This window comes from Biomphalaria glabrata, chromosome 16 (assembly GCF_947242115.1).
Source record: "Biomphalaria glabrata chromosome 16, xgBioGlab47.1, whole genome shotgun sequence".
In the NCBI taxonomy this organism is placed as follows: domain Eukaryota; kingdom Metazoa; phylum Mollusca; class Gastropoda; family Planorbidae; genus Biomphalaria; species Biomphalaria glabrata.
In genome coordinates, this window is record NC_074726.1 from 20,901,566 (window position 1) to 20,913,004 (window position 11,439).

Here is an 11,439-nt window from a genome sequence, read left to right on the forward strand (position 1 = left end):
TGACTATTGGTCATAAATTGTTTGTTTATTTCGGCATTTATTTTTAATTTTTATGTTTTCCATAAGCGGATACAATTGAAACGGATAATTTATGAAATCTTTCATAGGCCTTACTTACAATTTTACGCAGTTAGGGAAGAGAGAAAGGTGTGGAGAAGAAGAATTGGTGCATTTTCAAAACTTTAATTATTATCAGGGCAGGTAACAATAGATTTAAATTATATGGGCAATCAATTTGTGGCCCGGATGGTATGGTAATGCTAGGCCCGACTTTGACACCCAGTATGCCCCTGTAGTAGGGGGATGTGAAGTGAATGATTTTTAAGATAGATATACATTTATTGGTATACAAAAATACGAAACAGAATTTCAGCTTTCACATACTATAAACTACAATTGAATCTACCTACATTCTAAACATATACGAACTACATTTTACATAACTGACATTACGTCGGCGACATGTCGGATTACTGAGTGTGTCGGAATTCCCGAGTGTGTCGGACTATCAAGAAACAACTGCAACAGAAATCTAAAAACGTCATAGTTATTAACATGAAACAGTGATGACTTAACTACGACCCACGTCATTTCGGGCCCGTGAGAATATTATCAAACCTTGAACAATTTAACACGTGTTATAGTGGTATCCATGCCCATGCGTTCCTTTCGGTGTCCCTAGCGCCCCATTTGCCTGAATAACCATATAGCAAGTCCGCCCCTGATGTTGCCCCAAGACATGTGAAGTTGTAACTACGCACCTTCACCTTTCCAAAACATGAAATTTTAAAAACAAAATTAACATAGAGTCAATAAATAAAGAGCAACATCTATTAAACATTTACAAGGGCAAGCATTAAGTATTTGGATAAACAATGAAAAAATAAAATCACGCAGATGACATCAACAAATATGTTTTCTCTCGTTCTGTTTCATTGAAGATGTACCCTGAGCCCAGATTTTTCCAATCGAAGCCGATCTGTTGATTCTCCTCCGCATCGCTTGAATTAACCTGCATCTGTGTTTATACCCTTTTAGGCAAATTAGCCGATTCGTTGACCACTTCTTCTAAAGCCATTCTAACGCCAAACCTAAAAAACGGCTTTATGCAATACTCATAATTTTGGTATCTGGTGAAAGAAGCTTCTCGCGCCTCAAACTAATGAAGAATTACTTGAGATCAACAAGTCTCAAAGATAGATTGAAACATTTGGTAATTTTTGCTATTGAGCGTGATCTATGTAGGAAACAGAATTATTATGATATATACTGTATGACTTCGCTACACGCAATGCTCGTAAAGTAATTCTGTACGTAGTAAAGAATGAATAAAATGCAAAGACGAATTTATTTTCTAATACAAACTCTTAATTTTCACTTATTATCCGCTTCCCTATCCAAACTTGGCCCCGCAAAATCCGTTTCCGGACCTGCTTTTTAGTGTTTGTAAAATGCTTGTTTGTAAAATGTTTTACATGTTTCGGATGTTCCTTCATTGTTGAAGATAGTTTACTTTTTAGTTCAAACCTCCCACAAGACGAAGGGGGATGGGAGCGGGCAGGGTTTGACAATCCAGCGCGCAGCCATCCGTAGCGACGTGTGAATACCCACGTGTTCTCCCCCCCCCTCTTGTTATTTCGTGGGGCGTCTATCCGCAGAAATGAGAGAGTGATCTTTCCTTTAATTCTTGCTTCTCGTCCAAACTCATGAGGGAAAAAGAGAATTATATATATATCTATATATATGAGCTTTTCATAGAAACTTTACACAACCTAAGTTTAGATCAAATCATTAAAAAGCCAACTAGATTAAACAACACATTAGATCTCTTCTTAACCAACAGACCTGGATTAGTAGTTGATTATGATATTATCCCTGGTCTATCAGACCATGAGATCATAAAAATACACAGTCAGATAAAAGCAGTAGCCAATACAAAACCCAAAAGAAAAATCTTACTCTGGAATAAATGTAACCTAACACAACTACACCAAGCTGCATTAAACTTTCAACAAACATTCTTATTAGAAAAAGACATTAACCAACCAGTCGATGACCTCTGGAATTTCATTAAAAACCATCTTAAAAGCATTATAGAAAATCATATACCAACTTAATACATATCAAACAAAATAAATAAATGCTGGTTTAATAATAGACTAAAGAAGCTTTGTAAACAAAAGGAAAACCTATATAGAAAATTTAAAGAAACTAATGCAGAAAGAGTTTACAAAAAGTATATAAAAATTAAACACTTAACCCAAAAAGTAAGCAGACAGCTGCAGAGTGAATACATAAACAATGTAATATCTAAAGATAACAACAAAAACCTATGGTCATACATTAAGTCTAAGAAAATGGAAACAACAGGCGTAGCGCCATTAAAAGATGAACATAACATAATACATAATGATAATGAAACTAAAGCAAACATTCTAAACAAATACTTTGCATCAGCATTCTCGGCCCCAGGAGACAAAGACATATTACTGAATTTGAACCAAGTAGACAACATAGAAGATATAGTAGTACAAGAAAATGGAATTCAAAAACTATTAGCCAACACCAAACCAAATAAAGCTTCTGGACCTGATGGTATTCCAGCTAGATTACTCAAAGAACTAAGTAATGAGCTAGCCCCAGTGTTCAAAATACTCTTTCAGGCTTCACTTAACCAGGGCAGAGTACCAAAGGACTGGAAAGAAGCTAATGTCACCCCCCTATTTAAAAAAGGAGAAAAATCTGACCCAGGAAACTACAGACCAGTATCACTTACCAGCATCACATGTAAAATCCTAGAACACATAATATGTAGCAACATCATAAACCACTTAGACAAACATAATGTCCTCACACCATACCAACATGGCTTTAGGAAATATAGATCATGTGAAACACAACTAATAGGACTAATTGATGATTTTTCAAAAGGTTTAGATAATAGTGAACAAATAGATGCTATCTTACTAGATTTTTCTAAGGCTTTTGACAAAGTTCACCACCATAGCTTGCTTAAAAAATTAAAATATTTCGGCATTAATGGTCCACTGCATCAGTGGATTAAAGACATTCTGATAGGGAGAGAACAAACTGTAATAATAAATGGTTCTAAATCAACACCGATAACAGTAAACTCAGGTGTACCTCAAGGAACAGTCTTGGGTCCACTACTATTTTTAATTTACATAAATGATTTACCAAATTGCATTACTTCAGGAACAAAAGTCAGATTATTTGCAGACGATTGCATAATATATAGAACAATAAAAACAACACAAGACACAGATATTTTACAAAGAGAATTAGATGAATTACAGAAATGGGAATCAAATTGAGCATGTCTTTCCACCCAGAAAAATGTCAGTTGTTAAGAGTAACAAAAAAACTAAAACAAATTAATTCCACTTATCTTATTCATGGCAAACCAGTAACACAGACTAAAAACGCAAAATACCTAGGTGTTATAATAAATGAAAAACTGTCATGGAATCCACATATTGATGAAACTACAAAAAAATCAAACAAAGCATTAGGATTTATTAAAAGAAATTTCTATAAATCAAATAAGAAAATAAAACTAAAATGTTATTTAACCTTGGTTAGGCCAATAATAGAATATGAATCCTCTGTTTGGGACCCCTCAACTCAAGAAAACATTAAGAAACTAGAACAGACACAAAATAGAGCAGTGCGATTCATAACAAACGAATATTCACATTTGACTAGAGTAACACCTTTAGTAAAATCACTAAATTTAGAAAGCCATCAGGACAGAAGGCTCAAAAGTAAAGTAGCAATAATACATAAAACACTGAACCATAATCTTCAAATACAAAAACAAAATTTAATAAAATACTCTGAAAGACACAAAGATAAAGGCACATTCCTCGTCCCATATGCTAGGACAAATTTGTACAAATACTCCTTCTTCCCTAGTGCTATTAGAGCATGGAATGGGTTGCCTGAGCTAGCCAGGAAAACCAGTGACTTGGCAGAATTTAAGTCATTGGTTAATATGCATGACTAAATGCATGACGCGTAGGACGTAATCATCTTCTTTTTTGAAGTAACGTCTGTATTATATAAGATAAGATAAGAAGATATTTGCATAGTGTTTTTCGAACAATTTAATTTTAATAATCTGATCAACTTGAAAGCTAAAACGGAATCTATAACCTCGAACGTAAGAGGATAACAAAAAAATAGCTGAACAGTTGAAGACATCTTTATGTTTTGTATGTCAGACTCTTTTTTTAAGGAGTTGAGTGGGAAGGAGGGATATCGCTAATCCAATTGAATGGCGGGGGGTAGCATTGTACAATTCAAGTGTTTGAGAGGCGGGGTGAAAAATATTGGGGAGGGGAGAAAAGAGAGTTCACAACCGGAAGTAAGTGTGTTTGGGAGGGCGATTGAAAGCGGGCCGTTCCAATCCGACGTCACATACCTGGTGATGGCACAGATGGGGGTAGTGGTGTGAGTGTAGTCAGCCGACGCAAATCGCCCCAGGCCAGCGCTAGACGAGCGGTCAACCGTGACGAGTTACGACGGTCAGCCGAGTCGAGTGTCAACATGACGGTTCGGGAAGGATCCCATCGTGAACAGAGCTCAGTAGCGTCACGAGTGACGTAGTCATGTGACGAAGCTAGAAACGTCGAGCGATGTTCCGTCCGGTTCTAGAAGGCCATTAGGGACCCTATATAAAGAGCGGAGGTGTCGCAGTCAGAGGGTTCACGGCAGAAGGTTCACGACAGGGGTTCAGAACACGGTCGACTACAGCACAGTTCAACGGTGTGGTTCTGTACGGAGCATTACGACGGTTCAGTGCGGAGTACTGTCATGTACAATTGAGACGAATGGCGTCTTGATCTTGGTCTGTGATCGAGTCCGACACAACGAGCCTAGTGTGTGAAGTCAGTCCTGAACTGTTGAACCCAGTGCAAGCCCGGAACGAGACGGAGAGGCCGGTGCAAGAGTTGATACGGCGGTACGGTGTTATCGGAGAGATATTTGTACAGTGTACGTGTTGCCATTTGTACAATATTGGCTGTTATATATTCAACAATTAAAGTGTTACGTTACTTTGGAGCCCTGAGTGGTCAAATTCTTTCAGTTGGTGGTGTATTGTGCAGTTTGCAGAGAGCCTGGATAGTGAGATTCGTAACTAGAATACAATGGCCAACAAAAAAAAGGGGGGATGTATTGAAATTCAAACAGTTTTATTGAAAGTGCAAAAAAAAAAGTTTTGGTGGTATGGCCAAAGTATTATGTAAGCATTTATATGATGTAATAAGAAAAAAAGGCCCATGCCAAGAAAAATATCATAGAGTCAATCGAGTAATTTGAATAAGAACTGAAAAAAACAGAAGAATAGTCAGATAGTGTAAATATGGAACATTCCAGCTCCCGTCACCTCAGCGTGGCGCCTCCGTGGAAAAGTCTGCTCTTGGAAAGCACGAAGAACGATAGCGATGCTAACCTCCAGTAGGCTATCAGTCGTCTGCTCTAGCGAACGTACATGCACGTGCTGCGGACAGAAGAATAATTTACTAATTCTGTCCGATCTGTCGCACCGTTCAACAGCGGGGACCAAAGGGGCGGTGATAGTTCCTCCACGGATGGTACAGTATAGGAATATGAAGTTCCCCTAGTGGGCTCGGTCTCCAGCCTCGCATGGGACGGAAGAATCAATCAACGAACAACAAACGGACGTGACTAAATAAACTTCTAATAATTCTAATTGATGGGGGGTTTTCAGACATAAGTGTCGGTGAAGAGTCAAAACTTTATCCTGGCCACGGGGTAAAAGCCTTTCCCGGGTCAAAGGTTCATAAAAGGGGTTTATCTCGAACCTTGTTGGACACTTCGACGATAGTGTAAAAACACTAGAACCTATTTTTGTACGGAGGAGTAGTGTGTGTGAGAGAGAGAGAGAGAGAGAGAGAGAGAGAGAGAGAGAGAGAGAGAGGTGATACTCGAATTTACGGGCTGGTCCAATTGAAAATATTAGATACTCGAATTGACTGGTCAAATGTATGTGGTAGCGTTTAACTTTATATCACTATATTGTTATAAGCAGTGAATTTTTTGTAAAAAAAAAATAGATGCTGGTACTCAGTGATGGATTGCCTGACTTTTAACTAGTAATAAATTAATAATAAACGTTAAAATTCAAGTATTTTTTTTCCCACATTGAAAAAGGTACAGGTACGCCGTATCGGTGCGTACTGTCACAAAAAAAGCACTAGTTATAAGTAAGAAAATGGGAGGGGGTTCCATAGCAAAATAAATAATAAATAGCCGATTGAAGCCGTTGGGTAATGGTGATTCATTGTAGGAATACGAAAGAATCCCTCGTGGGTCTAGCCCCCAAAATATGGCTAGCCAGCTAATGACGTCTATTGCTTCCACTTTTGAAATCGCCACATCTTTAGTCTCTCGCTATGCTCAGGTTGTTGACCCGCTTGCTGCTAATGGAGTTTGTGATGAAGCAATTAGATCCAATTAGTTATACACTCAGCCCACTCCCCCGCCACAGCCAACGATACAGATACAAAAAGGACCAGGCCCGGGCAGATGTAGATCTAGATCAAAGCTTAACATTCTAGTCGTAGTGATGGATTTAATTTTTAATCCATTAGAAAATTGTGCCAGTAAAATTTAGAATACATTATTCCCTGATCATTATTGTTTGTTTCAAACTGTCAATGCAAAAATGTAATACAAAATGCTAGATCTCTTTAGAAAGTCTTATTGCTTTTATCTTCAACCTCTGATATCTTAAACTGTCTTAAACTGTTATTTCTAAAAGAATATCTCGCTGAAGTATTTTATCACTATAATCATAAGTCTCTTAAATTTCGCCTTTAAATGTTCTTGCTATAATATCAAAATCACATCTCGCCCGAGATAATCCAAATTTTCTTTTCAATCATATGTCCAGTCTAGTTTGATATTTTTTATTGTCGAGTTTAAGACGTTTAGAAATATCCAACCCATTCTCCATTATGTATTGAAGAAGAAAACCTTTCTGCATGGATTTTAATTATAGATTCATAATTTCCCCTACTTGAATCACTAATATTCCAATGTGCGTCATTCAAATCATTATCAACACTGCAATCTCCAGAACACTCGGTGGGCGGGATACAAAGAAAGGTGTATCCCAATTCATGTCTACTTTTTATATAATCTCATTCAAGAAAATAAGATTGTGTTTATTATGTGTTTAATATATTGTATATATCAGCAATTTTTTTTACATCAGTTTTGGAGAACATGGAATATTCTCAATATCGATTAAGTTCTTTTTTAATTATTTTTTTTAAAGTTCTTTATTCAGTACTTTGATAGTTACATCATTATCTTATACACAACACAATGGCAAGACAAGGTGACGGAATCATAAGAGGGCGCAGTCATAATATCTGCTTCACCGGAGACAGAAGTTTTTTAAATTTATATCGTAGGGCGATTAATGTGAAGTCCAAGTGCCATTTTTTCCCCAGGATAATTGATTACATTAACATTGTTGTACTCAACATTGAGGACAACAAACAGCGCATTAAGGACTTCCGAGGGCGGCGCCGTTCTGACTAAGAACTTATAATCTCCACTACACCGGGGACAAGAGCTACAAGGGTCACAAATGTCGACAGTTCATCGCTTACCTTCAGGGGCGTAGTGAGCAAAACGTGCGCCCGGGGAAAGAAACTTTATTGGCGCCCCCCCCCCCCCATTTTCCATGAACAACACAGGAATAAAGGCTTATAAATAAAAAGTATTTAATAATAATATGATACAAATAACCTTAGAATGTATTATCTAACTAAAATATCTACAATAATTTTTATTTTTTTGGAGCCTCTGCGCGTGGCGCGCCCTGAGGTTGACATTAGGGCATTGTGCCTCCCTTGCCCCCCCCTCACTACGCCTCTGCCTACCTTTTTTAAAAAATAATACATGATCATCGACACTGTTCCTTGTAATAGTCCCGTCGCAGCTCACCAGTTAGAAGGTCATCGTCGCAAACAAAGGAGCATAAAAGAGAAGTCAGAATGAGATTTACACGATTGTACATCAAAAGGAACCAAGATTTCAGTTTGCCGAACACACGTAGATCCGCAACTGTTCATAGCTCATGTTTCATACTTGTATTTGAGATTATTTGGTAACTATCAAGTTCGGAGTCACACTCGAGAGTTGTACAAGACGAAACTATTTTAAGGTTCGTGGTCGAGTGCGCTTGAACTTGTCTTGGCTACCTAGAAGGGGGCTCGAGGTTCGACACCCAACTCGGGCATAGTTGCGTTTACTAAGCGCCTAAAGGCAGCACGAAAAACCAACTCCTAGATACCCCCTCCCCCACCGGTCCACAAATGAGATTGGACCAAGGCGCTCTGAGCATGCTATAAGCATGAAAGTAGCGCTATATAAAAGCTATAATAATAATAATATCTGCTAGTTGAGCTGTCCTCCGCTCAACTATAGTCCATTTGATTTTGATGACTCACTAGAAGAATATCTGTTTATGTTATTATAGTTATTTGTAAAATTATTGTTATTATTATAGTGTAGATGCGCAGTTTAGGTGACTGCTACTGAACGCATCATTATGAAGTTAAATGGGGTATTCAAAGAGAGTCTGTAGTGTAGATATAGATAAACGGACAGTTGATGTTAGGCTTTTATAGAAGTCACATCTTTTATTCTAGTGATTGAAACTAGACCGTTCCCGTTCAGGATTAAACTTTTATATTCTACATACACCTGTTCATTTACTTTATTGTAAGTCTCTTGATCTGTGTGTCAATTACTACGCACTCAAAATTAATACTACGCGTACAGAAACACGCATCCAATCTTCTGATCAGTACAAATTCTACAGACCCAGATTAGACACTTTTACAATAGTTTGTATTTAAAAAAAAAATATTTAAGGACATAAAATAAAAGAAAATCTCACAAGTAAACAGTGAAGGTGTGCCACAAATAAGATGCTTCAGGCTGAAACGTTTTTGCCAACTTTCGGAACGCAAGTTTTATGCTCTTAAGAAAAGAAGCTTAATAGGCGGCTGATTACAGGGCTTAAAGCATTTCCTCCCTATCTGATATAGCGGCGATTCAACAAGGTCTATTTTACTATAATAATTACTCCATAGCTAATTTATAAATTGTAAAGTTGAGACCTGATTATAGTAGACATGGGAGGCGCGGTGGCTGAGTGGTAAAGGCATTGGCTTCCGAACCGACTAAGATTTTTACTTTCGAGATCCATAGGGCGCATCTGAGCCCACCAAGCTCTATGGGTACCTGACATTAGTTGGAGAAAAATAAAGGCGGTTGGTCGTTGTGCTGACCACGTGATACCCTCGTCAACCGTGAGCCACATAAACAGATGACCATAACATCATCTGTCGCATAGATCACAATGTCTGAAAGGGGTAAATTTACTTTTACTTATAGTATACATGTAATCACCAATCAAAAGGGAACATTTCTGGCTATAATATACGTTAGGCATATGGTATATGTTTACAAGCCGATTGAACACCAATTGTTAGATTAAATATAGGCGTTAAGACAAAGTTTCTAGAACATTTAAAACAAGTATCGCTTTCTACATTGTATTCATGACATATTCGTCACTTCACCGTCGGACGTTGTTCTTGGCTTGTCACCTCGTATGAGACCATGTCCATCTTTCGTCTTTGCTTTCCATGTTTGCTTTGGTCTATCAGTTTTAGTCTTCCCCTCTCCTATGGGATCAGGTACAAAGTCGGTTTTGGCAATGTTATCTTTGCATATTAAGACTGTCATGGAGTGTATGCGCGTGTTGCTGACGTCACAATGAGGAAAGTTGGGCGGATGTTCTGCTTGGGTAGGCTGAAGAGTTTCTGATGAAACCACGAGGTGGTCTGGCGTAATTAAAGTGAACAAATGGACAGGTGTGAAAGAGGTGACTAACGGAAGACATGAAACAGTAAAGACGCTTAGTAGTAGGGAATAAGATTTGTTTCAATTATCATCTACGATGAATCTGCAGTACTACTAGATCCCATTTCCAGAAATACGCCTACATCGGTTAGTTGTATTTAGCAGTTTTTACTACAAACCCACGACTGAGCAACAACGACCAAGGGAGAACTTAGGGTCAAAAATGAGTTTAAAGGTTAAATTACTTAGATCGCTGTAACAAGAATAAAACCAGCACATAATACTCAACTAAAACAGTCATGCTTTTATAAGTAGATCTCTTTATATCTCTCAAGTTGAATTTCCTAAAAAGGTTTTGCTACATTTCTGAGTTGAACCATTCAGTCGTTGCGTCTGCGACTCAATCAACAACCATACAAAGTTTCTTGCAAACTATATTTGTTCTCGTAGTTTTTGAGGCTTTAAAGCTAAAGTCTAAGCATTAAGTAAAGTCAAATACTGAAAAGTTTAACTTTAATTGATAAAGCTAATTTAGTTTTATCGCAAATACGGAAAGCGTACTCCATATCTTGGGTCGATATGTCTGACTGGCAGTTAATGTTGGCGCGAACAAAAATTGGAAGATAGATGGGTCAGAAAGACTTTTATAAACTTGTTTCCAGTAGTCAGCAAGTTCTTAATAATTCAGAAGGGTGCTAACTAGCATTCTCTGTTGACCTAGTCTCAAAGACCCTAGACTTTGGTTGGGTCCCCGGAGAAATAGCCCCGCCCGCCCTACCTTAAATCCATCCCTGGCAATAGCACAACACACACAAAGAAATGAATCAATGCTGATTGTTTTTATTTTGGGTTTAATTTTGTTCTTGAAAATAACAGACGGAAGATTTAAAATATTTTTAATAAAACTGTTTCTGAATCAGCTTTACAAAAACAAAAAGTCAGTAATAACAAAAAAACACATTTAAAATCAAATTAAGGACAAAGAACAGAAGATATGCTACAGTAAACTTATACATAATATAGCAAAGTTTATTGTAAACACTCTATAATAAATGCTTCAATCTGGCTGGAACTGCCAAACAAGAGAAAATTTGAATTACAACAAAAATATGAAGGAAAAAGTTTCACGGAACAAATTTAAGATATTCAAATACTTGATAAGATGTTACCACACATGGGAAAAAAATGTACAAATGGGTAGATATGGGAAAAAATGGCCGTAAGGGAGGGTAAAGAATGCTTTCAAACTCAATTTGCTTTAACTCTTGTCTGTTCACGTGCCCAACACATTATGCATGATTGTGGGAGCCTATGGTTTTCAAGTTAGCGAAAATTTGTGAATAGTTCAAGACAGCGTAGCTAGGAATTAGCCATTATTTGGGGCCCGGGGGGGGGGGGGGCTTGACCTCTTTAGGGTCCCCTGCATTTTGACATGAGATAATGGCGTAATATGTAATATTAAATGTTAAAAAAATAATTTCAAACACTCCCTTGGCGAACCACGGG